General features: G+C 42.1%; 1 protein-coding gene across 1 annotated transcript in view; it reads left to right on the forward strand.

Moving 5' to 3' along the window:
- The window catches only part of LOC122796926 (collagen alpha-6(VI) chain-like), a 1,619,258-nt gene that overhangs the window by 43,903 nt on the left and 1,549,846 nt on the right, over positions 1-25,509 (forward strand). Inside the window, exon 3 of the mRNA XM_044065693.1 lies at positions 3,325-3,452. The gene's annotated coding sequence lies outside the window, so the exon portion shown is untranslated. The remainder of the gene's footprint in view (positions 1-3,324; positions 3,453-25,509) is intronic.

A 25,509-nucleotide genomic window follows, 5' to 3' on the forward strand; every position in this document is an offset into this window, starting at 1 on the left:
CGAAAGACAAAGTTCTGGAAGATAACACTGCAGTCCATTTTTCTCTTTCTTGGAAAAGATAATTGGATGTGCTCTGTAGACCTTCAGGATGTGCACTACCACATAAAAATGTACAGGCCATCTAGGAGTCATATGTGTTTTTGGCTGGGAGCCAGTTGTTAACAATTTTGGTTCCTGCCCTTTGGTTTCACTACAGCCCCCAGAGTGTTTACCAAGTGTATGGCAGTGGTCATGGCTCACTTGAGATGTCTGGGATTCTGAGTGTTTCTGTATGTAGATGACTGGGGTCCTAACTGCCACCACCAACCATCTATTACTAAAAACAAGAGACACTGCATTACTTCCCTGTTCTCACCTGGAAACCATGATAAATTATGAAAAATCTGCCTTGTTGCCATCTCAACATATTGTTTTTATAGGGGCAGAGCTAGACACAACAAAAATGATGGCAAAACTTCCTACAGAGAGAATTTTAGTTCTGTGACATCAAGTCTTAAACCTTCTTTCCAAAAGAAGAGTACAGGTAAGAACAGTTGTGAAAGTCTTGGGAACCATGGCAGCAGTGATAAACTTAGTTCCATTAGCACCCATGCACATGAGAATCCTCCAGTGGCTACTGTTCACTCAGTGGTTGTTGCAGGAACTACCCATGTCTCACTAAATTCTGATGAGTCCTGCAAAAAAGACCTCCGCTGGTGACTTCACTCCACTCACGTGTCAACAGGTCAACCCTTTGACCTTCCACAGCCTTTAGCCACAGTAACAATGGATGCCTCCCAAGATAGGGTGGGAGGATTATCTGGGAAGGACAGTCCAATGCACTTGGCAGGATCACAAGGCCCATTTGCACATCAATGTCCTAGAGATGAAAGAGGTGCTTTCTGTATTGCAGGCACTTCTGGACTCTTCCACTGGGAACTATTGCAATACAGACAGACAACATGCAGTTGTTTGGTACCTAACAAGGAGGAACCAGGTCCTACCCCCTTTGTCGAGAGGCCCTGAGAGTATGGCAGTGGGTTACCTCCTCCCAATGCTTTCTGATAGCAATGCACATACTGGGGAAATCCAATGTAATAGGAGACAAACTCAGCAGAGTGATTCTGTTGCCTCATGAGTGGTCCCTAAAACAAGAAATAGCGGAGAGGATTTTCTGCAAATGGGGCCAGCCTTGCTGCAACCTTTTTTCCAAATCCATGAATGCCAAATGCAGCAACTACTTTGCCCTAATCCAACTTCCAGGGGTGTCACCAAGGGATGCACTTATATGATTGGCCCTTGGGTCTTCTTTATGGCTTCCATCCTTTTCCCTTGATACTCAGAGATCTTCAGAAAGACAGCTCATTGGGAAGCAATCTGATTCTCATTGCTCCATACTGGCCTCATCAAATTTGATTCCCCTTCCTTTGGCCTTATCTGCAGGAAGAGCCGTGGGTTCTGGACCCAGTTCCAGACCTTCTGACTCGTACATCAGGAATGCTCCACCCCTCTTTTCAAACCCTCAAATTGACAGCTTGGCTACTCTGATTCCAAATATAGCCAGGCTCCCTAACTTTTCTTCTTTTGTGAAGCATATCTTGATCCCGTCTCATAAGGCTTCAAAGAGAAAACTAGGCATGAGCAAATGGAAAAGATTTTCTTCCTGGGCATTAAGTAATCACATTGATCCTTTTTCTGCCCCTATAGGTTATATTCTTGAATTTCTAATGAAGTTATTTAATGAAGGCACAGCTGCAGCTACCATTCGAGTCCAGTTAGCAGTGATATCTAATTTTCATATAAATGATTTAGCCCCAAATTTGATGTCTCACAGACTATGCAAAGCCTTCCTGAAGGGCACTATTCTGTTAAGACCACCCATTGAGGCACCTCTACCACCATGGGACCTAAACTTTATTTTGTCCTGTTTGATTCTTCCCTCCTTTGAACCTGCATCATCCTCTGATATAATGTTCTTGACATGGAAAATAGTTATTTTGATTGCCATCACTTCTGCTAGAAGGGTTTCAGAGCTGCAAGCATTATCGATAAAGCCCCCTACATGTTTTTCCACAAAGACAGAGTATTCCTTCGAACAAACCCATCCTTCTTACCAAAAGTATGTTCAGAATCTAATTTAAATCAGTCCATAGAACTACCAGTGTTTTTCCCCAGCTATGGCAACAGGGCAGAATATATGCTACACCAACTGGATGTACATACACAATTACATTTCTACCTGCATAGTACAAAGGATTTAAGAAAATCTGACCAATTATTTGTTTCATTTTCAGAAGCTAAGAAAGGTGCTCCTGTATCTAAGGTCAAACTTTCAAAATGGCTGTCAGATTGTGTTACTTTTACATACAAATCTAACAACAAAGATCTTCCCAGCAAAGTCAAGGGTCATTCTACAAGAGCCATAGCAGCTTCTTCTGTAATTTTGTGCTAGACTACCAATTGATGCAGTTGGTGTTTCTACAACATGGGCAAGAACTCATACCTTTATCACTCATTACAAAGTGGATTTGGCCTCCAAGAACAGGGCTCTTTCGGGTCCACTGTTCTGAAGAATATTCTCCTGTGAGCCACCCAAGAAACATGGTGCTAGGGATGCTGTTCCAACCAGTGAAGAATGAAGGCAAGATAAGACAACATTACATAAAGAAGTCATGTACTCACCATAACATTCCATGTGTGTTGTCTATCTCGCCTTCATTCTTACATCTCACCCTCCTTCCCTGGTTACATCTGGCAAGTAATGTTCTCTGACCTTCTTCATTGTTCTATAATATGCTGAAATAGTCCATTGGGTAACTATTGTTATCATCAAACAAGATCTGGGAAGCTTTACTAGGGCATGATGGGATAGGGATATAGCCACGTGCCAGTGGAAGACCTGTATACGGCCGAGTCAGAACCGAGCATCAGTTCTGAACCCAACCAGTAAAGAATGAAGGCAAGATGGACAACACACATGGAATGTTATGGTGAGTACATAACTTCTTTTTTTGTGTGTGTATATATGATAATGCACTACACTGACTTGATTAAGATACAGTTTTCATTTAATGATTAGCAGAAATTACTTTGTATTCTCTCATCCACCTTGGTATTAGATGAGTTTCACTTTGCTAGCATCTCTGTATATAACCAGCAGCCTGAGTTTCTATAAACCCTTGCTATGTGGGTTTTTTAATTTATCAAATTGAATTAAATTGAAAATAATTTCTCTCTTTTTCCACTTTTTTTACTCTGAAATAACTATCCTTTCTTTCACCCTTTCCCGTTTTAATGTCAGAATATTAATATTTCTTTCTCTCTGTTTTCTTCTGTTTTGTACAGTGTCTTGGGTTTTGTCCTCAGCACTTTGTCCAAAGATATCTGCTACCTTCATTTTGGTATCATTCAGTATACACCTATTTGCTTTTGGGACAGAAATGTGTTATATCAGCTAAGCAACATTACTTCAGGTAAGCAACACTTTTCTATTTCCGCAGAGTTTGGTTTATAATCTTCACAGACACATTTAGCCTAATAAAGGTAAGTATAATGTCATTCTGAGAGGGGATTCATTTCCACATTTTATGGTGCAGCATGCATCTGGCACCAACCTTGTATTGCATCACCAGAAAGTCCTACATTGGTTCAAATGATAAAATATCAGTTACAGAACATCAAAGAAACCACTGGAGAACAGGAGACAAGAGTTTTATGGCAGCTGTATATGTTACAATAGAGGGAAATCAATTCTAATATCAAAGATGAGGTAACTGGGGAATAAAGCAAAATAGGTAGGACACTGGCTGGCAAATCTTTTCCCTATGTTTTGTTAATAGCTGCTCTGTCAGAAGTCAATTGATTATGTCTGTCTGATCACTATGTTATAGTACAGGTGTCTCAGTAGATCAAGGTTTTGTCATTGCAGCTGGTGTAGTGTGCTCTCTCAGGTTGTATGACTCAAAGGAGAGACATTTTTTAGTTGTTTCCCTTTTCTTTAAATTTGTTTAGATTTGGAGGCAGTTTACTTAGAGAGTGGGGGTGTGGGGAAGTGTTAAAGGTGGAGGGGGAGCTCTCTGCAACAAATATTTGTTTAATTTTAGGATGATGTTTGCGATGCAAGTTCTCGGGGAGCCGTATAGGTGTACAAAGGCACTTTCAGTGAGTGCCAATATCAAGAAGCAATTTTAATGAAAGTCATTTTCAGCAGCAGTGGAGTTTTCACTTTTTCTCACTGTTATGTAACTGTGGAGTTTGTAGTTATAAGATTAGGGGGTTCCTTACATAGAAGAGGTGCATGGGGGGGGGGGGGGGTCACCTTCCTGAAAAAGAAGTATACTTTGACAGTCATAGAAAGTAGCTAGCAGAAATTTAGTTTTGAAATATTTTCATTCACTGAAATGTCTTTAGTGAGCTGATATGAATCCATTCTCAGTACTTGTTTCTGTGCTGTTGATATATTAGTTGCAATTTTTTTCGGGAGGAGGGGGTGACTTTTCCTGTGTTGGATTTATCATTACAGAACCCTGGCATAGTTATTCCTAAAAGTATTTTATTTTGCAAACTTTCCCTCTCTTTTACTAGAATGGTAGACCATGCAAGCTACCAGCACAATTTCTTAACTTTCAGGGAGAAATCAATATAATAATAGACTTGCAATTAACTAGATCTGCATATCTTGCCCCATACCAAAAGTACTGAAATTTAATGTTGGCAGAATCTTTGTGTCTCTGTAATGTATGGTACCTCTTGTATCCTGTGAATACGGATTTACTAATCTCACTACAGGAATAAAATGGCTGACTATCTGGACTTTATTCTAATGCACCAGACCAGCATAAGGACTGGTCAGGTCCTTCAATATCCTTAGAAAAACCTTCTCAAGTCTTGCTCTAGTCTTACTACTGGCTAGTTTTTCATGTTTTAAATGTCAATATTCAGTGGTGTAACAACAAGCATGACTAACAATGCAACTACTACAGGGTCCAGCAGCACCAAGGGTACAGGACTTTATTGCATCCTTGTACCACACATGGATGTCCAGAAGCAAGGTCTGCCCAAATCCAACTCACTATCCAACATTCGGTGATGTGTACGAATATGTAATGAATATTCATGGAGGTGTCCACACCGGCCTCAGGAATATTCATCATGTATTTGCAGGGAAATAAATATCAGACGATACACTGATTTTTAAAATCAAGTTTTGAAATTAATTTTCAGATATTTACATGTCGATTCAGGGGAAATAAACATTGAACAGCACTGTAACAGTTGACTGACTACTGAAGGAACAGCAATATAAATTTTTACAGAATTTAACAAAAAAAGTGTCTCTGGCAGTTGAATTTTTTCAGTGTAAGTACTTTTGTGGGAAAAGAAAAGCAGTCAAGGGGAAGGCTGTGCTGCAAGCTGGGGAGAAGAAAAGCAATGTTAGTAATGCTGGCTTCTAGGGTTAACAATTGGGATGAAATGGAAGTGTAGCTCTCCTGAAATGTACACTAGTAAGCCCCACCCAGTGCTTTTCCCCATGTACAACCATCAAACTGGTAAATTATCATACCATACATTCAGAAACAGAACACCCACAATGCATTTTCAAGTGAAAGACATTAAAGTTTTTAAGTAAAGAATACATGGAACACAGTGAAAACTATTACCACTATAGTCCTATCATGATGCATTTAAGGGGTGGCTTTTGTTCCTCTTCACCCCCTGCCATTCACGAGAAAAAAACATTACTGTTCTTAAAAAAAAAAAAAAAAATAATACAGTTTCCAAATAATTTTTTTTTTAAGTTGTGATAAGTTGTAAATAAAAAGGGTAGTAAGAGAAGATGGCAGAAATCCTTACATGCATAGCCAGGCAATTTGTGATGTATTTCTTATTTTTATGCAGCAGCGCAGAACAGTACACCCCAAGATATAACATGATGAGAATTTGTCATACAGACGTTGATAGGTTCATAGAGGGTTACTAGGCTAATGGCCCAAGAGTCCTTACAGGCCTAGCCATATTTATCCTCAGTTGCCCCATTTGTTGGTGGTTAGGTGAGTGAAGTTCACAGAAGTAAGGATGTATGATAGTTAATAACAACTTCCTCTGTCCAAGAGAGACATGGGCACTACCCCAGAAGTGAATTTGTGGTCACCCATCCATTGACCTAGGTTGTGTTTGAAGAGGGTCAGGGAGCACCTCTGTTTCATGTGAATTGGAAGCTTGTTCCAGAGAAGTGGCAGTCACTGGGAGATGTATATATATCTCTCGAGCATGACCTGTTCATGTCAGAGGCTAGGTTAAATCCCTGGCACAAGTGACTCTCATGCAGTTTGATTTATGATTGTGCAGAATTTCCATTAGAGCTGGGTCAGAAACTGCTCTGTAAGCTAGGCACAGGCCACCGCTTAGCAACCTGTAGGAGAGTGAATACAGTGACAGGAATTTCAGTCTTTCTGCATAAGAGTTGCTTTGTGTACCATGTAATTTCTTGGTGAGAAACCTATGTGGTCTATACAGTTGTTGCAGGTGTCTGGTGAGGTACATGCAAAAGGGAACATTGTATTCAATTATTGGTCTGATGAGGGCCGAGTTTAATGGAATTATAACATCCTTAGATCTAGATGTGATGCCTTTACGTATAAGATGCACCATATAAAATGATTTCCTTACTACTGTGGATATGTGGTGGTCAAAGTTCAGGTTGCTATCAACCTGAGTACCCAGATCATGTACCACTGAGTCTACACTTAGGGGGATGATGTCTATAATGTAATTAGCAGGGATGTCATCTTTCCCAAAGGGAATAATATTTTTTTTTGCATTTAGCTTTAATCCATGGCTTTGGCACCAATCATTTGTCTGTGTTAACCCTCTCTGCATTATATTAACATCATTGGGGGTCTCAATGATTGCTTCCAATTTGCAATCATCAGCGAACTTGTTCAGCCACAAACCATCCAAGACTGTTTGGACTTTGGTGAAATAAATTCCAAACAGTAAGGGCCCCAGCACAAAACCCTGTGGTACACCACTGATGACTGGTCTTTTGCTAGAGGTGAAGTCACCCACTTTGACAGTATGTGTCCTATTAATGAGCCAGTTGGTTACCCATCTGGTAATGTTAGGGCTAATTCCCATTTAGGATAGTTTCTCTATAATACCTGAGTGGGTAATTGTGTTGGATGCTTTGGCTAGGTCAAGATAGGTGGTATGTGGTGTCTTCCTTTGTCCAGGGCTTTGGTGACTTTCTCAAAGAAGTCAATTATGTTTATCTGGCAAGATCTAATTTTAACAAATCCAAACTGGCTTGGGTCCAGAGTTTGGAGATTACCTATGTCCTTGTTAATAAGGTCCATAATTATTCTTTCCATGGCCTTGCAAATGAGGCTACTCAAGCTTATGGGCCTATAATTTCCAGGGTCAGTTGATAGTCCCCCTTTGTGCAGAGGGATTACTGTTGCTGTCCTCCATTCCACTGGAACACAATCAGTTCGCAGGGTGTGGTTAAACAGGGATCCAGGTGGGTCTGCTAGGTCAAGTTTTAAGTTGTTTAAAAGGCAACCTGGGATGTTGTCTGGTCCCAGTGATGCCTAGTTTCTAACCTTGGGGTGCCCCGAGATGACCTGCTCTCTTGAGATAATAGACTGAGGAATGGTGGGAGGTATACTTTAGGTGATGGCAGGAGGGGACAGGGAGGTGATGTTTGTTCCAAATCTGCCAGCTAACAGGTTGGCTATTACATCCAGTTGAGAATGGGTGGTGTCATCCACAACCAGTTCAACACATAGTCTGGTATTCCCTTTTAGATTTTGGGCATAGCTAAAGAATGCCTTGTGACTATCCTTACCTAGGGAGGCCAGTTTTGCTGTGTAATTAGCTTTGGAGGACTTGACAAGATCTCTAATTTATTTGTTTAGGCTAGAGATGGACTTCTTCCTCTTTTTTGGACAGTTCCTTCTTGTTCTTGGAAATTAGTTTTGTTCTCTTGTTGTATAACCTGTTCATACTAGGATCCATCAAGGTGGCTTGTTTTCTTGGCAAGACATGGATCTGAAGTTGTTGTCTTCATTTGGTCTTCGACCTTTGGGTTCCAGGATCCAGCATGGATCCAACTTGGCCGCATATCCAGCATCTAATCCAGGCTACAAGCCCCTCCCCTATCCATAATGCCCCTGTTGTCTTCCTTCCTTCAGATCTCATTTGTCTGCATCGTAATCGATTGCTCTGAGCTGCTGTTAGGGTAAGTGTTGTATTTTCTCAATTTTTCATATCCTTTCCCTTCTTAAAGTTTCCTTTTTCTATTCTTTCCATCTCTCCACCTCCCGTGATAGTATCAGTTTAAAAAAAAGCCACTCTTTTCCCTTTCTATTGAGCATGTGAGTGTGTGTGTGTGTGTGTGTGTGTGTGTGTGTGTGTGTGTGTGTGTGTGTGTGTGTGTGTGTGTGTGTGTGTGTGTGTGTGCGTGTGTATATGTGTATGTGTCTGTGTGAGTGTTGTTGGGCTTCTCTGCACTGCCTACCATGACTGAGACCCCAAACCCAGGGTTCGGCAAATGTATGGAGTGTGGCCATAAGCTGTCCCCAGCCTTGGTGCTGCTCATTTAGAGACCTCTTGCTCCATCTGCACGGGTTCAATCTCTGTGCATTGATGGACAGGAGAAACAAATTAATCCCCCAAGGCCTTCTTCCCCCTCCTATGACCAGGGCCCAGACTTTATCTACATCAGCTTCCTCTTCCATCTCTGCCCCTGACTCTGGGACTCAACCTCCCATCAAGAGGAACAGGGACAAGCCAGACAATTCCAAGGACAAGCCTAGGAAGCGGTCTCTTGATTGCTCTACATCCGTGAGTCCTCCAGCTAAGGTCCGCTCGGCTTTGAGGATGGAGTCTCCCTGGCTCCATTTCCCTCAGTTTCCCCCAGAGTAGTAGGAGCTTGGGACCCAGTCCCCAACCCAGGTCTCTCCTCACCGACCCTCTAGGCTGGTGTCCATGGTCTCCTTGTCCAGATCCACCAGCAGTCTCTCTGAAGCAGAGGTGGACAGGCTGCAGAAATTTATCCACACCCAGATACAAATGGGAATCTTGCCTGCCCCATATCCCTCCAGATAAGGGGGCATGCAGTCCGATTTCATCCCAATTACTCCTTCTCTGATCTGACCCCCCAGCTTCGGAGCCCTCTGATCTGAGAACACTTGGCGACAAGGGGTCAGTGCCAATGGTACCTTGGACCTTGATGCCAGCCATGGCCTTGAGTAGGTCAGATCTGACAAGTTCGGATCCATCTGGCTCTCAGAGTCATAGTCTTAGCTCCAGATCTGAGGGAATGGTTTTAGCTGTGAGTTTTTCAGAGCAGAGCCTTCCTCTTGGGATCTCGGTGCCTGGAGGTTCAGCTTTGGCTCTCCCATTGACTCAGAGGGTTACTGCTCCTTTGCTAGGCCCTCATTCCCCTTCAGCTTTCTACGTGGTGGAGAGGGTCCTCTCGATCCCTTCGAGACTCTTGACGATCTCTTCTTTGGAGTCCACCTTGGCTCCCTCTGTTTCTGGCGTGGATCTCACCATCCTGCCACCTCAGGGACAGCCTAACACCTCTTTGCACCAGGGAGCTCCTACTTGGAAACAGTGAGTTGTTGGTGAGTCCTCTCCAGAGACCCCCAATGAGGAGGTGCCTCACAAGCATACATGTAAAAGGAGGCACTTGGCTCCCCACCAGAGTCCCTCATGGAAGACACCAATGTGAAGAAAGGGGAAGGTTCCCCCATTCACCCCCCAAAGATGTCTCCTTTGGGACATCATGGAAATCCTCTGCCAACATGGGGGTGTGGTCTGCCCAAAAACCTAACTCAGATGAATCAGTGTTAATGGAGGCATTTGGCGCGGGACCCTCTACTTCCTGGGAGTTCCCTCAAACAGATCCACTAGTGAATCATATAACATCTCAGGCATGGGAGGAGCCGAACATGGTGGAGCCAATCCCCAAATGCCAGGACAACATCTTGAGTGCTCCTACAGATAGGACCTACTGGCCCAAGAGATTCCTGGTTGATGCCATGGTTGTGCAGTGGCCACTAAGAAGTAGCTCACACAGGAGAGCTCTACGGTTCATTCACTTGACCGATAGTCCAAGGCGATGGACCATTTTGAGAATCGGGTGTACACTTCAGCGACATTTTTGGTGCATGCACTGAATTACTTGGCACACATGATTAGGCTTCAGCATGATCTGGTCAAAGAGGACTCTGAGTCTACACCTGGGTCCATGTCGGTGGAGGACAAGAAAGTTTTCTCCTCTCGAATGGCCGCCCTCATGTCTATTGCAAACACCTCTATGCATCTTCTATCCCATTCAACTGAGGGTACTGCTAAAGCTGCCAGTGCAGGCGTTGCCATCAGGCGCCATACCTGGCTCTGGCTTTGTGCCTTCTTGGAGCCCTTTAAGATGTCATTTACTAATGTCCTGTACAACGGTTCCACCATTTTTGGAAAGTCGGTATGTGACACTCTAGTCCAGAGTGAGAAAGACAGAAAGACTCTGTCCGCCATCAGGATCCGCTTTATAGGTCCTCAATGAACCTTTTCAAGGAATCAGTAAAGGGCCATGAAGATGTGGTTCCAGAAATCTCAGAGCTACCTCCAGGACTCGCCTTCCACCAGAGGCAGAGGAGGATTTGATAGACGCCATCCTAGAGGCAGAGGGGGTCTGAGGAATCAAGAGTCTTGAGAACCTTTTTTGGATAGACATGCACAGCAATCCTAAATGGTTGCCCGGCTCTGGAGGCAGTCAGGGGACGTCTCCCACTACATCCAATGGCCTGGGAGTCAATCACAGATGATCATTGGGTGTTGCAAATTATATCCAGAGGCCATTCAATTCCTTTCAACTAGTCACCTCTTCCATTCAGACACCTCCTGGATGGTCCATCCATGCTAAGGGAGGAAGCAGCACTGGAAATTGCAAAGCTGGTAAGAAAACGAGTTATCTAACCCTTCCCCCCCCCCTAGACCAGACTGGATTATGCATTTATTCCAGGTTCTTTTTGGTGCCAAAGAAGATGGGGGACTTAAGACCCATTCTGGATCTTTCCATATTAAACCTGTCAGTTGCCAAGATGAAATTCTGGATGGTGACCCTTCAATTTATCTGCCCTTTCTGCAGGAGAGCGATTGGATTTGCTCGAATGACCTCCAGGATGCATACTACCACATCAAAATGGACAGGTGCTATTGGAAGTTTGCCCCCTTCTGGCTGGAAACCAGTCATTACCAGTTCAGAGTGCTCCCCTTTGGTCTCGCCACAGCCCCCAGCGTGTTTGCCAAAGTGATGGCAGTGGTAGCGGCCCACTTGAGACTACAAGGATTCCAGGTCTTCCCCTACCTTGATGATTGGCTCCTTGCTGCCCCTTCCAAGTATCAATTCTGCCAAGTGAGAGATTCCCTACTTCACTTAGCCCAGCAGTTGGGGATAACCACCAATCTCAGCAAATCATTACTGGTTCCAGTTCAAGTGTTAGACTTCATTGGGACTCGGTTGGACACGATCCAAACCAAGGTCTTTCTAACCTCAGAGATGATCCAGTCCCTGAAGCTACCTGTCCTCTGTATTCTTCAAGCTCAGTCACTGACAGCGGAAATAGTATTAAGGGCATTAGGGTCCATGGCGGCCATGATCACTCCTTTACCCATGGCCCAATTTCACATGTGGGTACTTCAATGAACTCTTGCGGTTCAAAGATCCATATTAGATCTTCTGTTGTCTTACTCTATTCAAGTCTTTTGGGTGTGAAGGTACTTTCTTCTGTGGTGGATTCATTCCCCAGACCTCCTCCAGGGTTGTCCCTTTCTTCCACATTCCCCCTCATCTACAGTGACCATGGATGCCTCCCTACAAGGGTGGGGGGTGCACTGTTTAGGAAGGATGGTCCAAGGAATGTAGCCTCACTGCGAGATTGAATTGCATATCAACATTCTGGAGATGAGGGCAATGCTTCTAGCATTGCAGGCTCTTCATGCCCGTCTTCCACTAGGGACAATTGCAATCCAGAAGGACAATATGTCCGTGGTCTGGTACATCAACAAACATGGGGGAACCAGGTCTTATCCCCTAAGTTGTGAAGCCATGAGAGTGTGGGAGTGGGTGATCTCCACCTGCCATTTTTCTGGTGGCAATGCACATTCTGGGGAGGTCCAACATCCTGGCAGACAGGCTCAGCAGGTATATTTTGATGCCTTATGAGTGGTCTCTGAATCCTTTGGTAGCAAACAGATCTTTCTCAACTGGGGTCAGCCTTGCTGAGATCTCCGCCTCTCCTTCCAATGTGAACTGCAGCGAGTGTTTCACTCTGAATCCCATACCAGGGGTAGCTCCCTGAGATACTATGATTCATGCCTGACCCCCCGCACTTCTGTATGCTTATCTTCCTCTGCCCCTAATACCAAAATTTCTTCAGAAAGCTCGTAGGCTGAGGAGCTTAGTCATCCTCATTGCCCCATTCTGCCCTCGCCAAGTCTGGTTCACCTCTCTGTGGTCTCATCCTGTGGGTCCACCATGGAAGTTAGATCCGACTCCGGATCTCATCTCTCATCCTTCAGGGATTCCCCATCTAGACCTGATCAGTCTAAATCTCACCACTTGGCTGCTCCAGTTCCCATAATAATCAGGACTCCCAGGTTATCTTCACCAGTCAAAAGGATTCTGGTTAAGGCTCATAAGTCTTCTACCAGGAAGGTTTATTTCAGCAAGTGGAAGTGTTTTTCTATCTGGGCTTTACAGTGTGACCTAGACCCCTTCACTGTCCCAGTTCCAGTGGTTTTAGAATTTTTAGCAAGCATCTTTCATCAAGGTGCCAGTTCTTCTACGGTCAAGGTCCAACTGGCAGCTATATATAACTTTCATATAGGCAACAATATGGCTTCTGTAGCCTCTTCCAAGATTTGTAAAGCTTTTTTGAAAGGCACCTTTCTACATCGGCCACTGGTTAAGGATCCAATGCCTCCTTGGGATCATATGCTTGTTCTGCAAGCTCTGGTTTTGCCCCCCCCCCCCCACTTTGAGCCTGCAGTCTTGGTGGACTTACAATTTTGGTTGCTATTACATCTGTTAGAAGGGTTTTGGAGCTTCAAGCATTGTCGATCAAGCCTCCTTATTTGATATTTCATAAGGACAGGGTGTTCTTGTGCACTAATCCATCTTTTCTTCCTAAAGTAGCTTTGGAGTCAAATATTAATCAGGTGATTAATCTCCTGGTTTTCTTCCCAAATTTTCAAAATAATGGAGAGTACAAATTGCACTTGCTAGATGTGCATAGACAGTTACATTTTTACCTGCATAGGACTAAATCCTTTCATAAGTCTGACCAACTATTTCCTATTCCAAGCCTTTCTTAGGGAAACCAGTGTCGAAGGTCACTATTGCCCATTGAATTTCCCACTGTATTACCCTGGCATATTTGGCTGGTAGGTTATCCCTGCTAGATCATGTGAAGGTGCATTCCACTATATCTATGGCTACCTCAGCGGCCTTTTGGTCCAGAGTATCTTTAGACGATATTTTCTCTGGGCCACTTGGGCTTCTTCACATACTTTCATCTTGCATTATAAGCTGGACATTCTGTCCAGGAAGAGGGCATCCATTGGCTCTGCCATGCTCCAGAATATCTTTCCATGAGGGTCTCCCAGGTGTTTAGTAGCTGGGAACTCTATTCCACAGGTTGAAGACCAAATGAAGACAACAACTTCAGATAAAGAAGTTATGTACTCACCATAACATTCCATCTGATTTGTTGCTCTTCCTTTATCTTCAACCGTCCCTCCCTCCTCCCCTCTGCCTTGCATAGACTGTGTGGTGGTCTGGCTTGTAGAGGATATGGCCATTTCCTTTTCTTGCTTATGGAAATTGTTCTCATGGGGCAAGGTTTTTCTTTGTGGGTCAGGTTGGGATGCTAAGTTAGGCAGCAAACTTGATCTGAAGGGAGGAAGGAGACAAGGGCATTATGGTTAGGGGAGGAGCTTGGAGCTCAGATCAGATGCTGGATATACAGCCGAGTCAGATCTGTGCTGGATCTGGAAATCCACAGGTTGAAGACAAATGAAGAGCAGCAACTCAGATGGAACGCTATTGCAAGTACATATGCCATCACTTAGTCGGAGCAGGTTTGTCTTTTAAAAATTCTAAAGAATTATTGAGCTTGATGGGGTATCTGGTCTTACAGTTACATTGAACAAGACTGATTTATGGTCCAATCTTACCAGGCAGGACATCATTCAGAGGGTGCAATGCTCTCCCATGTTAGCAAGTACTATGCCCAGGACATTGAGCCTCTTGTGAGTGTGCTGACTAGCTGTTCCAGAGCCTTTGCATTGACCAAGTCCAAGGACCTCTGCGCCAGCATGTTTGTGGTCATGTATGTTTCCCAGTCGATGGTAGGATAATTAAAATCACCCATGAGTAAGGTGTTGAGTAGTATGGCAAGCAATTCCAGTAAGTCCAGGTATGTGGTATGCTTTTCCTGTTTCATGGTGGGGGACCTATAAAGCTAGTCATGATGCAGTAGGGTGCTTTGCCTTTAGTTAATTGGACATGGAGTAGCTCAAGAGAGTCATACTGTTTGACCAGTCTCAATGTGTACTTATCCTTAAAAAAGATAGATACACCCCCTCCTTTGGTTCTTTCATGCTCAGTTTGTGGATGAACGTATGGAGGGTATTGGATATTGTAGCTCTACAATACCTGGGTGCTCTCTGCACCTTTGAACCATTTCTTAGTGACTGCACAGATATCAACATCTTCCAAAGTGAGCAGTGCTCTCAGGGAGAGCAGTTTATTGTATAGTCTCCTAGCATTAAGCAGCAGTACCATGGGATTATCTAGAGAGGATTTTGTTATGTTGGGAGGTTGGTTATTCTGACACTGCCTAAAAAGGCACAATAGGGGTGGCAAACTGCCAGTATCTAAAAGCTTAGAGGAGACAGGTGCAGACCATCTCTAGCAAAGCAGCGTGGCCTGTCAATCATGTCTTCCCAGGCTGACAGATATTGGATCGTCTTGGACTGACACCAGAAGTTAAGCCAATTGTTAAAGTCAATCATTTTTTGTTTGTATTGTGGCATCATCCTTGGAGAAGGTAGAATGCTGTTTAAGGCTAGGCTTATACCTGTCTGTTACACATAATCTGTAACCTCAGTCATGTCTCTCTTCATATAGTCCAGTGAGGTATGTCTCAAGTCATTTACCCCCACATGGACTATGATGGAGTCATACTGGTACTTGTTGCTGAGTGACTTGATAGAGCCTGGCAACTGACAGGCAGTTAACCATAACCCGGTCCTTATCCAGCCTATTGAGGGGAACATCTGTGTGAGTCACAATGGAGTCACTTATGATCAATGCATTAGGTTTTGTGGTGTTACTCCTTATGTGCTTATTTGTTGAGACACCTTGAGACACCAGTGTGTGAGTGTGATTATGTGTTGTGGTTGTTTTTTGCACTGTTATGTGTGGAAGTGATTTCCATTTGGGAGGCCTTTGGTAAGTTACTAGTGGGTACCTCTACATATGTGGTTTTATGTGTCATGTCCTTATTTAGTGTGGAAAGTGTGTGTGTGTGTGTGTGTGTGTGTGTGTGTGTGTGTGTGTGTGTGTGTGTGTGTGTGTGTGTGTGTGTGTGTGTGCGTGTGTGTGTGTGTGTCTGTGTTGACAACCTGTTTGGCATTCAATTTATCCTTACGTGAGAGTCTTGCCTCCTATTTCATAGTGTAACTACATCTCTCACATAAGGTTTTTGTTTGTTTCAGGAGTAAATGGACATGAGGCAATTGCTACATTGCTTCAAGATGCCCATGTCTGTTAGAGAAATGACGGGGAATTGCCTGTCCATGATAGCAGGCTCTTATTGTATGTTTTATAAGGGAAGGGACTGGGTTCATTTGATAGCATTGTGCTGGCAGAATACAAGAGGGACCTATAGTTTGTGCAGGCTAATGTTGATCAATAAGGCAACACTGCTCAGTGCACAACTGGGTTGCTCCTAGAGCAGCAGAAAAGCTTGGAAGGGTTTCACTGGCAGCCATTTAGGGAAAAATTGAACTTCTGTGCTTTTGCGTCTATATAGGACACTGCTAACCACTGCTGAGTGAAGAGCAGCACTGCACAAATGTGAGGCTTAAATATGGACAAAGAGAAGCATGGTTTAAACTAACTACCAATCAGGAAAGTGCACAATAAGCCTTTCAACAGCAATCCACAACTTAGACGGGTTAGAGCAGCACACTTCTGCCACAAAGGTACAGAAAAACACTTCTTAATGTAGACTAGGTTTGGAGCCCACGTGTAACAAGACTACACAAACTACCTAGAAAGAGCCCTACAACTATCAGATACAATGTAATACAGTGCAATTAACTACTTAAAGCAGCAGCAGACGGTACAGATTTTTTTTGTTATAAAGTGCAAAAATAACAGCAAATAGCTTAAGAGACTGCTAAACTACAGTTACAATATATAAAAGAAGTGCAAACAATACTTATTTTTGTTTTTTCAGTAGTGGATTGCTCCAGATGAAAGCAGGGTCTCAGCAATCAATGGCAAAGTCACCAAATGACAAACAACTCTTGAGTATCTATACCAAAGCCCATGCAAATGCAAAGCTTAAATATGATTGAAAAGAAACCGGTTTTAAGCTAACTACCAATCAGAAAAGCACACAATAAACCTTTGACCAGCAATCATCCAGTCATACAGGTTAGATCAGTGCACTTTTGCCACCAGAGTGCCAATAACACCTTAATGTAAAATAGTTGGTTTGGAGCCCAGCTGTAACAAGACCACACAAACTAACAACAACAGCCCTACAACTAACAGATACAATATATTACAGTGCAATTAACTACATAAAGCAGCAGACAGTACATTTTTTAAACTGCTGAAGTACCTTCATAGTATATAAGAGAAGTGCAAAAAATACTTGGAGCCCTTTTGTGTGTTTCCCAGCTCAGGCAGGCCTACTGCCAGTAGATGAATATAATGCATACAATACCTCTTTCTATCTATATATATAATAGATAGATATGGATATACTCATAGGTTAGTACTAGGCTAGTTGTCCTTGGCCATTTGAAGCCTGGCCAATCTCCCTTTCAAAAGTGAGAATCAAACTCTGTAACTTGTGTCAGTGAGGTAAGCACCTTAACCATTATGGCTTAGCAGTCACACAGTCTTTATCACACTAAACACAAACCCTGCTATTTGCTAATGGCAGTAGAGCTCCACTGAGTAATAATGAATGACACTACCAACCTGTAGTTTGGCTTTAAGACTGTCCACTTAATTTTTTGCATTACGTTATTGAATCCTATAAAGACATTTTACTATTTAGTTAAATGGATACAATTTAGTTTTGGGGTGAATACTTCTTTTAGGTAGTGTTTCCAGTGAAGTTAACTTTTTTGACAGATAAACTTTCCATATGACCATAAAGCTTAATCCTTGTTTTCCAACTTGCATGTGATTAGTAGTACTACAAATTCTAGTTTTCTTATTTTAAGTTCATGCCTAATGATGGAGCAAAAACAATAGCATATATCCCTGATGATACTGTAACCTCTGCATTTTATACATTACTAGTGATTGAAGCCCTGCCTTCCCCACCTGCTGAGTTAAGAACCATTGTCACATACATATCTATACTGTTGAGAAACTTGGAACTCTCTTGTACAAAAAAACACTTTACTGGCAGGAAGATTGAACAAGCCAGATGAAAGCATGTAAATACATTGCTTGAATGAAAGTTATGAGAAATACTAGAAGGGGGTTAGATACAGTGATGGGGTAACTAATAGGATCATAGGAAAAATGTCATAATATCTTTCTTTTAAAATTTGACATGAAAATATGGAATATAGAAGTTTGTACAGCAAACTGAGCTGTGAGATCATTTCTGTTTTCTGCCTAGTTTCTTCTTATTTTACAAGTATTTTGGCTTCATTTGTGCATGTGTCTTCTTAATTTAATATTGGTTAAAGCCTCACAGATGTTTGCATTTAGTTACTCGCAGACTGCCAGAGCCATAATGATCATCTTAGGGATTAAGACTATGATCTAATAATGGGCTGTCTTCTGTCACTTTGAGACTGAGGAAACGACCCTAAGTGCTTACTGAGTAACTGAGAAAAGTCACTTAACAAGACAGTGCTCTCTGGAAAATGTTAACTTGGACTTTGGTCTTCTGAATTTCATGCCTTGTAACTGACTACACACACAACAGAATATTGCATTCATTCTCTGCTGGTAAATAAAATAAACCTGTCTCTTTCAGGCTGTCTACTTTCAATGTATTTTCTTCCATACTTTGTTTTCTGTAAATCAGCGACATAATATATACAACATGGTTTGAATTAGTTAGGTTTCGGTTACATATATGAGACAAGTGCAACATGTCAACGTGTTATTAACTATTGCCTGGTCATTTTGCAAACAAGATCAAGGTTAATTTGCATGACAGTTGTGCTCACTGGATTTACCTGATGTATATCTATCTATATATCTATCTATATGTGTGTGTGTGTGTGTATATATATATATATATATATATATATATATATCTGTGTGTGTGTGTGTGTGTGTGTGTGTGTGTGTGTGTGTGTGTGTGTGTGTGTGTGTGTGTGTGTGCATATATATATATATATACACACACACACACACACACACACACGCACACATATTGCTTTTTATGTATGTTTACTACACTAAAACTGAAAATACATTTATGTAAAGAAAGATGTTGTATCTTATGGCTGTATTTGTCGTTTAGTAACTTTTCTGGTAGTTAATACTGATACCAACAAAGCAGCTTAGCTGTCTGACCACAAAATCATCCAGCATTATGCTTGAATGTATAAGCTAGGATTGACACCCCCACTACTCCATCTTTCCACCACTGACCATATCTGTACAATACTAGGACAGTACATACATCAGCCTGATTATATAGCCTTCCTTCTGACACCCAAATATCTTATCATTTCCTTCTGTTCCAGGTGCTGTTGAACCTCACACCTCTTTAGGAGATACCTTATCAGTAATTGGATTTTTTTATTTTTTTTTTTTTTAGACAGTGGAAAGGAAAGTCAGTTGCAGTTTGGTTCTGATATAAACCTAGAGCTTTGTGAAGTGGAGTGTTGCATGAACATGAGGATGGAGAAGATCTTTTATGTGACTTCAGGAGAGGGGCAGATACATAGAGCAGCTTAGGGGGTCCTTTTAAAAATCCTGTCTCACTTACCTGAAGGTTTAGCCTGTATTCTTTATTTAGGAAACATAAAGTGTCTACAGTATAAGATAATGTTTACATTACACTCAGAAGTCAGCATAAAGATTCAACAAATAGAAATATATGTTCCGCATAAACATTGCAATATTCTAACTGAATATTAGCTGGTGTCAGTACAGATAAGTCGATGCTGGTTACTTGCTTCAGTGAATATGTAGTCTTTGAAAATTACCTGTTATGTGTAGAAGCACATTTATACTTCTTCTTTAATTCAGAACTAATTTAATTATGACATAATGGTTAAGGTCCTCACCTCCCATGCACAAGGTTTGATCCTGACCTTCAGTCAATGGCCGTTTGGAGTTTGCTTGTTTTCTCTGTGCCCCCCCTGGGGTTCCTCCCATGTCAGAAAAACATGCTGAGTGTTTCCATCGCAAACACACCCAAGAATGGAGCTATGGGCTGCAGCACAGGCTCTACATAGTGCTCTATAGGTGGAAGAGTTGTATACAATAACCACTGTTGGCATATACTGGACACATATTGTGTGTTGTGGCAGGATTAGCCACTTGGTGGTGTGAAATATGGCTCTAGGCGATTCTATTGTGTTGACTAATGTCGCCAAATGGACATGGGTATTTACCCATGATAAATGGGTTGACGACCTGGCCTACTCTGACCTACACCAAGGTCTCATGGTATTTGTGTGAGGGGGTGCCTGTGCCCCTGTTGCCATTGTGAGCATGCCATAAAGCCCAGCAGCCCTGGGTCAATAAGCTACTGGCTGGCTGGTGTCCAGTTGCACAGCTTGGGTTACCTGGGATATCTCTTTAGTGAAAGCTGAATGCAAAACCAATCAACCTGACAATATGAACTAAGAATTGCTACACCCAGTTTAGATTCACTAACAGGATAGAGCTTGGAAGTGGATGACATAATGGTAAGGAGGAAGTTGGACATCTTGTGTCCAGAAGAAAAGATAGAAGGGTAGTACAGCAAAGCTAGTTGGCTTAGGATCCAGTGTCTACTACTCAGGAGGAGGACAAGCTAGAAATGGTGTGGGAATTGTGGTAAGGAGAGAGTTCAGAAGGCAGTGAGGGATGTCATCAGAATTTGTGAAAAGACTCATGACAATAAGACTCTATCCTAATGATAGGACATTATTCATAATATCTGCTCTGACCTACACCAAGGTCTCATGGTATTTTTGTGAGGGGGTGCCTGTGCCCCTGTTGCCATTGTGAGCATGCCATAAAGCCCAGCAGCCCTGGGTCAATAAGCTACTGGCTGGCTGGTGTCCAGTTGCACAGCTTGGGTTACCTGGGATATCTCTTTAGTGAAAGCTGAATGCAAAACCAATCAACCTGACAATATGAACTAAGAATTGCTACACCCAGTGTAGGTTCACTAACAGGATAGAGCTTGGAAGTGGATGACATAATGGTAAGGAGGAAGTTGGACATCTTATGTCCAGAAGAAAAGATAGAAGGGTAGTACAGCAAAGCTAGTTGGCTTAGGATCCAGTGTCTACTACTCAGGATGAGGACAAGCTAGAAATGGTGTGGGAATTGTGGTAAGGAGAGAGTTCAGAAGGCAGTGAGGGATGTCATCAGAATTTGTGAAAAGACTCATGACAATCAGACTCTATCCTAATGATAGGACATTATTCATAATATCTGTGCCCCACAGTAGGGTTGTGATAGTGAGGAAAAGATTGCGTTCAGATGGCAATTGCAGGACCTATTAGATAAAGCAGGACAACATGAAATGGTGCTGATAGTGTGTGACCTGAATGCACATATCAGGATAGACAGAACAGGATGTGAGAACTGCCTGGATCCACATGGATAGGACAACAGGAATAAAAAAGTAGAAGGGCATTCTAGACTTCTGTCTGGCAAATGGCTTGATAGTACCCAGCACATAGTTCAGAAAGAGACGGTCACAAGATTGCATAACAATAATAGTCAACATGCAACCCAGGTAGACTTCCTCCTAGTAGGGAAAGGGCACTGGGGTAGAATCAGTGATTGCAAAGTCATTTCCAGTGAAATAGCCCACAGCATAAACCACTGTTGCCATAATCAGCTGCAAACAGTGGTCAGAGAAAGCTGTATGGTCAAAAGAGACCAGGCTGAAGAACTTCCAGTTGACTGGAAAGAAAACACAACAGTTCAAGGAATTACTCTGGGCTGCAGCAACTCAGGAACAAGAAGAAAATAGATGGAGCTGAAGAAGAATAACAACTTCTCAAAAGAGCTTATGTGAGGACTACAGAACAGATATGCATCCGAGCCATGTATGGAAATAAGATACATGAGGAAAGTTGCTTGTGGAATGCAGAAGTCCAGGAAGTCATCAGAAGAAAGAAGGAGTGTAGGAAAAAGTGGGAGACAGAAAAGATGGACCAGGCTAGGAAGGAATACTTGTTGGCTAGAAAACAGGCTAAGAAAGGAGTTGCAATAACAAAGAACAAGGCATCAGAGACACTCTACCACCTTATGGAAAGTGATTCCATAGATGACACAAAGAAAAGCTATCAGGTTTCAAGGCAAAGGCAGAAATATAAAGAAGATAGTCGGACACCAGTTATAAGAGACACCAGCAATGACCTGCTCACCAGTCCATAGGATATCAAATGCAGAGGGAAGGAGTACTTCAAGCTGCTTCTGAATAAAGAAAATCTCAGAGAAGCTTTACTGCCTCAGACACAGCCTACAATGAGAGAAGAGGAGAAGCCCACCATAGAAGAAGTAAGAACAGCACAGCACTAAGAAAATTGAAGTCAGTGAAAGCAGCAGGCTTAGATGAGGTCACAGCAGATATGATAAAGATGTTGGGTGAGATAGGGGAGAAATGGCTCCTGACAACACTCATAGCATTATGGAGAGAAAGGAGTATCCAGGATGACTGGAGAATAAGCATACTAGTACCAGTGTTCAAGAACAAAGGGACAATTCACAACTGTGGGCAGTACAGAGGTATCAAGCTCCAGTCATATTGCATGATGGCCCTGGAGAGCGTAGTCGCTGAATATGTAGAGAAGCTGAAAGTAAAATCGGCGATGAGCAGTTTGGATTCAGGTCAGGATGCAACACAACTGACCTGATGTTTGCAGTGAGACAGATAATTGAGAAGAAGCTAGAGATGAAAGAGTCCAACTGGCCATTCCTAGACTTACATAAGGCATATGACAAGGTCACAAGAAATCTGATTTGGGCAGTCCTGCAGTGGTTCAAAGTCCTAGAAACATTGGTAGAATTAGAGCAAGCTATGTACAAGGACCCAGTATGAATAGTGTTGAGTCTCACAGAGGGCTTCCCAGTGGGAGTGGATGTGCATCAGTGTTAGCTCTGAGACCACTGCTGTTCATATTGGTGATGGACTTCATTATGAAACAGGCTGGAAGGGATAGATCAACAAAGTTACTGTACGCAATGTGGCAGTACAGGCAGACTCTGAGCAAGAATAAAACAATTAAAGCCACCAAAACCAGTAAATAATGTAATTTATTATATAAAACACAAATCCACTAAGTCACTCTAGAGCTTCAGCTCAAAAAGCCTTCAAGGAGTACAAACAATACATAATTACACATCTTAAATAGTTCTAAAACTTAGTGGATTTGTGTTTTATATAATAAATTACATTCTTTACAGGTTTTGCTAGCCTTAGTCACATTATCCCTGGATTTTTTGCTTTTTGTTGTGGTGCAGACTCTAAGCAAGAACTTCAGCAAAGGGTAGGGAAATGGAATACAAAACTGAAGGCACATGGGATGAAACTGAGTACAGATTAGACCACTGTAATGGCAACAAATGGGAGAAATCACAAGAAGCAGAGAATTGAAATAAAAAGGAAAATAATGGAAAAGGTAAACAGCTTCAAGTATCTTGGAGGAGTAGTTGATGAGAAGGGGATTCTAAATGAAGAGGCCAAAGCATGACTCAGAGGGGCTGCAGCCAACTGGCACAGAGTGTCAGGTGTACTAAATGATATCAGAATTACAAAGAAGCTGAAAAGTGAGGTGTACAAAATAGTGGTGCAGCTAGTACTACTGTATGCTACAGAAACCTGGGCAGTAAAGGCAGAGCCGCTGAGGAAGCTATAGGTGATGGATATGAAGTGCCTGAAATGGGTGGTAGGATGCACACTTGTGGGACAGATTAAGAAATGAGGACATAAGAGCAGAAGCCAAAGTAGCTTCAATTCCACAAGAAGTCAAAGTGAACATATTGCAGTGGTTCAGGCATGTGCAGAAAAGCAGAAGACAGTCTGGTGAAGAAGATTTGGAACAGACAGGTAGAAGGCAACAGGAAATCAGGGCATCCAGCCAAGAGATAGATGGATTGCATTAGGGAAGACCTGTGACAGTCAAGTATGAGTGTCGAAGAAGGTAGAAGAGTAGCATTGAATAGAAAGGGATGGCGAGAATAAACACGACACCCCAACCCCATGTAGAAAATGGGAAAAAGGGGGTGGATGATGATGATTTAATTCAGAACTCTAGATTCTCCACACTTTCCTGATACCCTGAGGGAGAGTGATTCATACTACTGGTGCAAACTTATTAAAGGATTTCTGTGTCAGAGCATTGACGCATGATAACATATTCAGTGTGGGGGCCTCTGTGCAGTGTGATCTAGTTGGGTTTGACATTAGACATGGTGGATTTGACATAATGGCAAAGGTCTTTACCTTATAGAAACAAAGTATAGAGTTTAATTCTGACCTGGGGTTATTGGCTAGGCTTCTGATGGCCCTTCAAGACATTTAGTCTAGTATTCACCTGTGAACCTAAGGCAGTATGTTGAAGTTTTAATATTGATTTATGTGGATAGTGGAAGATAGTGGAAACACAGTAGGAATTTAAAAGTGAGTGATTACAAATGGAGGATGCCTTGGTTATGACTGGGAGACATTAAACCTTCTGGAATATTGTGCAGTGTTGATCCCTTTGGGTTTATAAAGTTACAGATCTCATTATTTAATTTATGGTGGGCTGAAAATTGTTTGTATTGTATGTCAGTTAAATGTTTTACTGGGAGACATATTTCTAAATTAGGAGCCAGCATCTGGATTCCTATGGCTTTCCTTAACTGTACGGTTTAAAGGAAAGCGAATATATAGGAAGTTTTCAGTGGCTAGGTTTTTATCTGCTATCTGGTCTGCATGAGGGTCAGTGGGGGTAAATGTCAGTTTCTTATCTCGAAATGACAATTGGCATCTTTGTTATGTATCTGTTAGAATTAACCTTTATCTGTATTACAGGTTATCTGATAGCCTTTACCAAGTACAAAAAAACGCCATAGATTTATTGCAGTTGATTACTAATCTTTAGCCAGTTGTAATATTGACTAAACTCTTTATGAAGGGTACTTTGTAATTTGGTGATGGAAGAATTTTAGCTGAGGACTATAATATCTTCACCATAAAGGGTGCATTTAAAGGACAGAATTTTGGAATGTAGGTTATATACAAATAGGACAAAAATAAAGGGCCTAAGACTGAACATTGTGAGACTCCCTTTTGGAAAGTATATTACTATAGGAGATAGGGAAAATTCTTTCATTAAGGTATGAGGAGATTCTCCAAAACCATTGTGGGATACAATGTTTAGGAGTCAAGAATGGTTAACCATTTCAAAAGCATGTTTAAAAGTGATTAACAAGGCTCCCGTAAGCCTCATAAATCTAGAGAACCAGTACCTCAGTACTATAAAATGCAACCCCAGGTGTATAGTCACCCCAGGTGTATAGAGTATAGTCAGCCTACACATACATATATATATATATATATATATATATATATATATATATATATATAGATATGCATACACACACACACACACACACACATATATATATATATATATATATATATATATATATATATATATATATATATATATATAAGGAAAGAACCTGATCTAGTAGTCTAGTTGTGCATCTCAGACTTTCCATGACTGCAGTCTGATTGTGAAAGTAACATCTCAACCGTCCCAATTTAATCATGATTTCCCAGGTTAACACTGTAATTCTTTGCTCTTCCTGTTTTCCATGTATGCCAGCCTTCTTATTCAAACCTGCAAGTCCACTGACAAATAGTCGTTTGTAAAGAATTGCACACACACTCCATTGATAAGTGGAAAGTAAATTCTTTCCTTGGGTCTGGTTACTATGATGCTCCTGTGCCTGAGAATTCAGCTGGAGTGAGCAATCTGTTCTGCAGCTGTGCAGGGGTGTCCTTTAATATTCTGCTGCCTAAAAAC

Source organism: Protopterus annectens, chromosome 3.part0 (assembly GCF_019279795.1).
Source record: "Protopterus annectens isolate FY-2018-M chromosome 3.part0, PAN1.0, whole genome shotgun sequence".
Classification (NCBI taxonomy): domain Eukaryota; kingdom Metazoa; phylum Chordata; order Ceratodontiformes; family Protopteridae; genus Protopterus; species Protopterus annectens.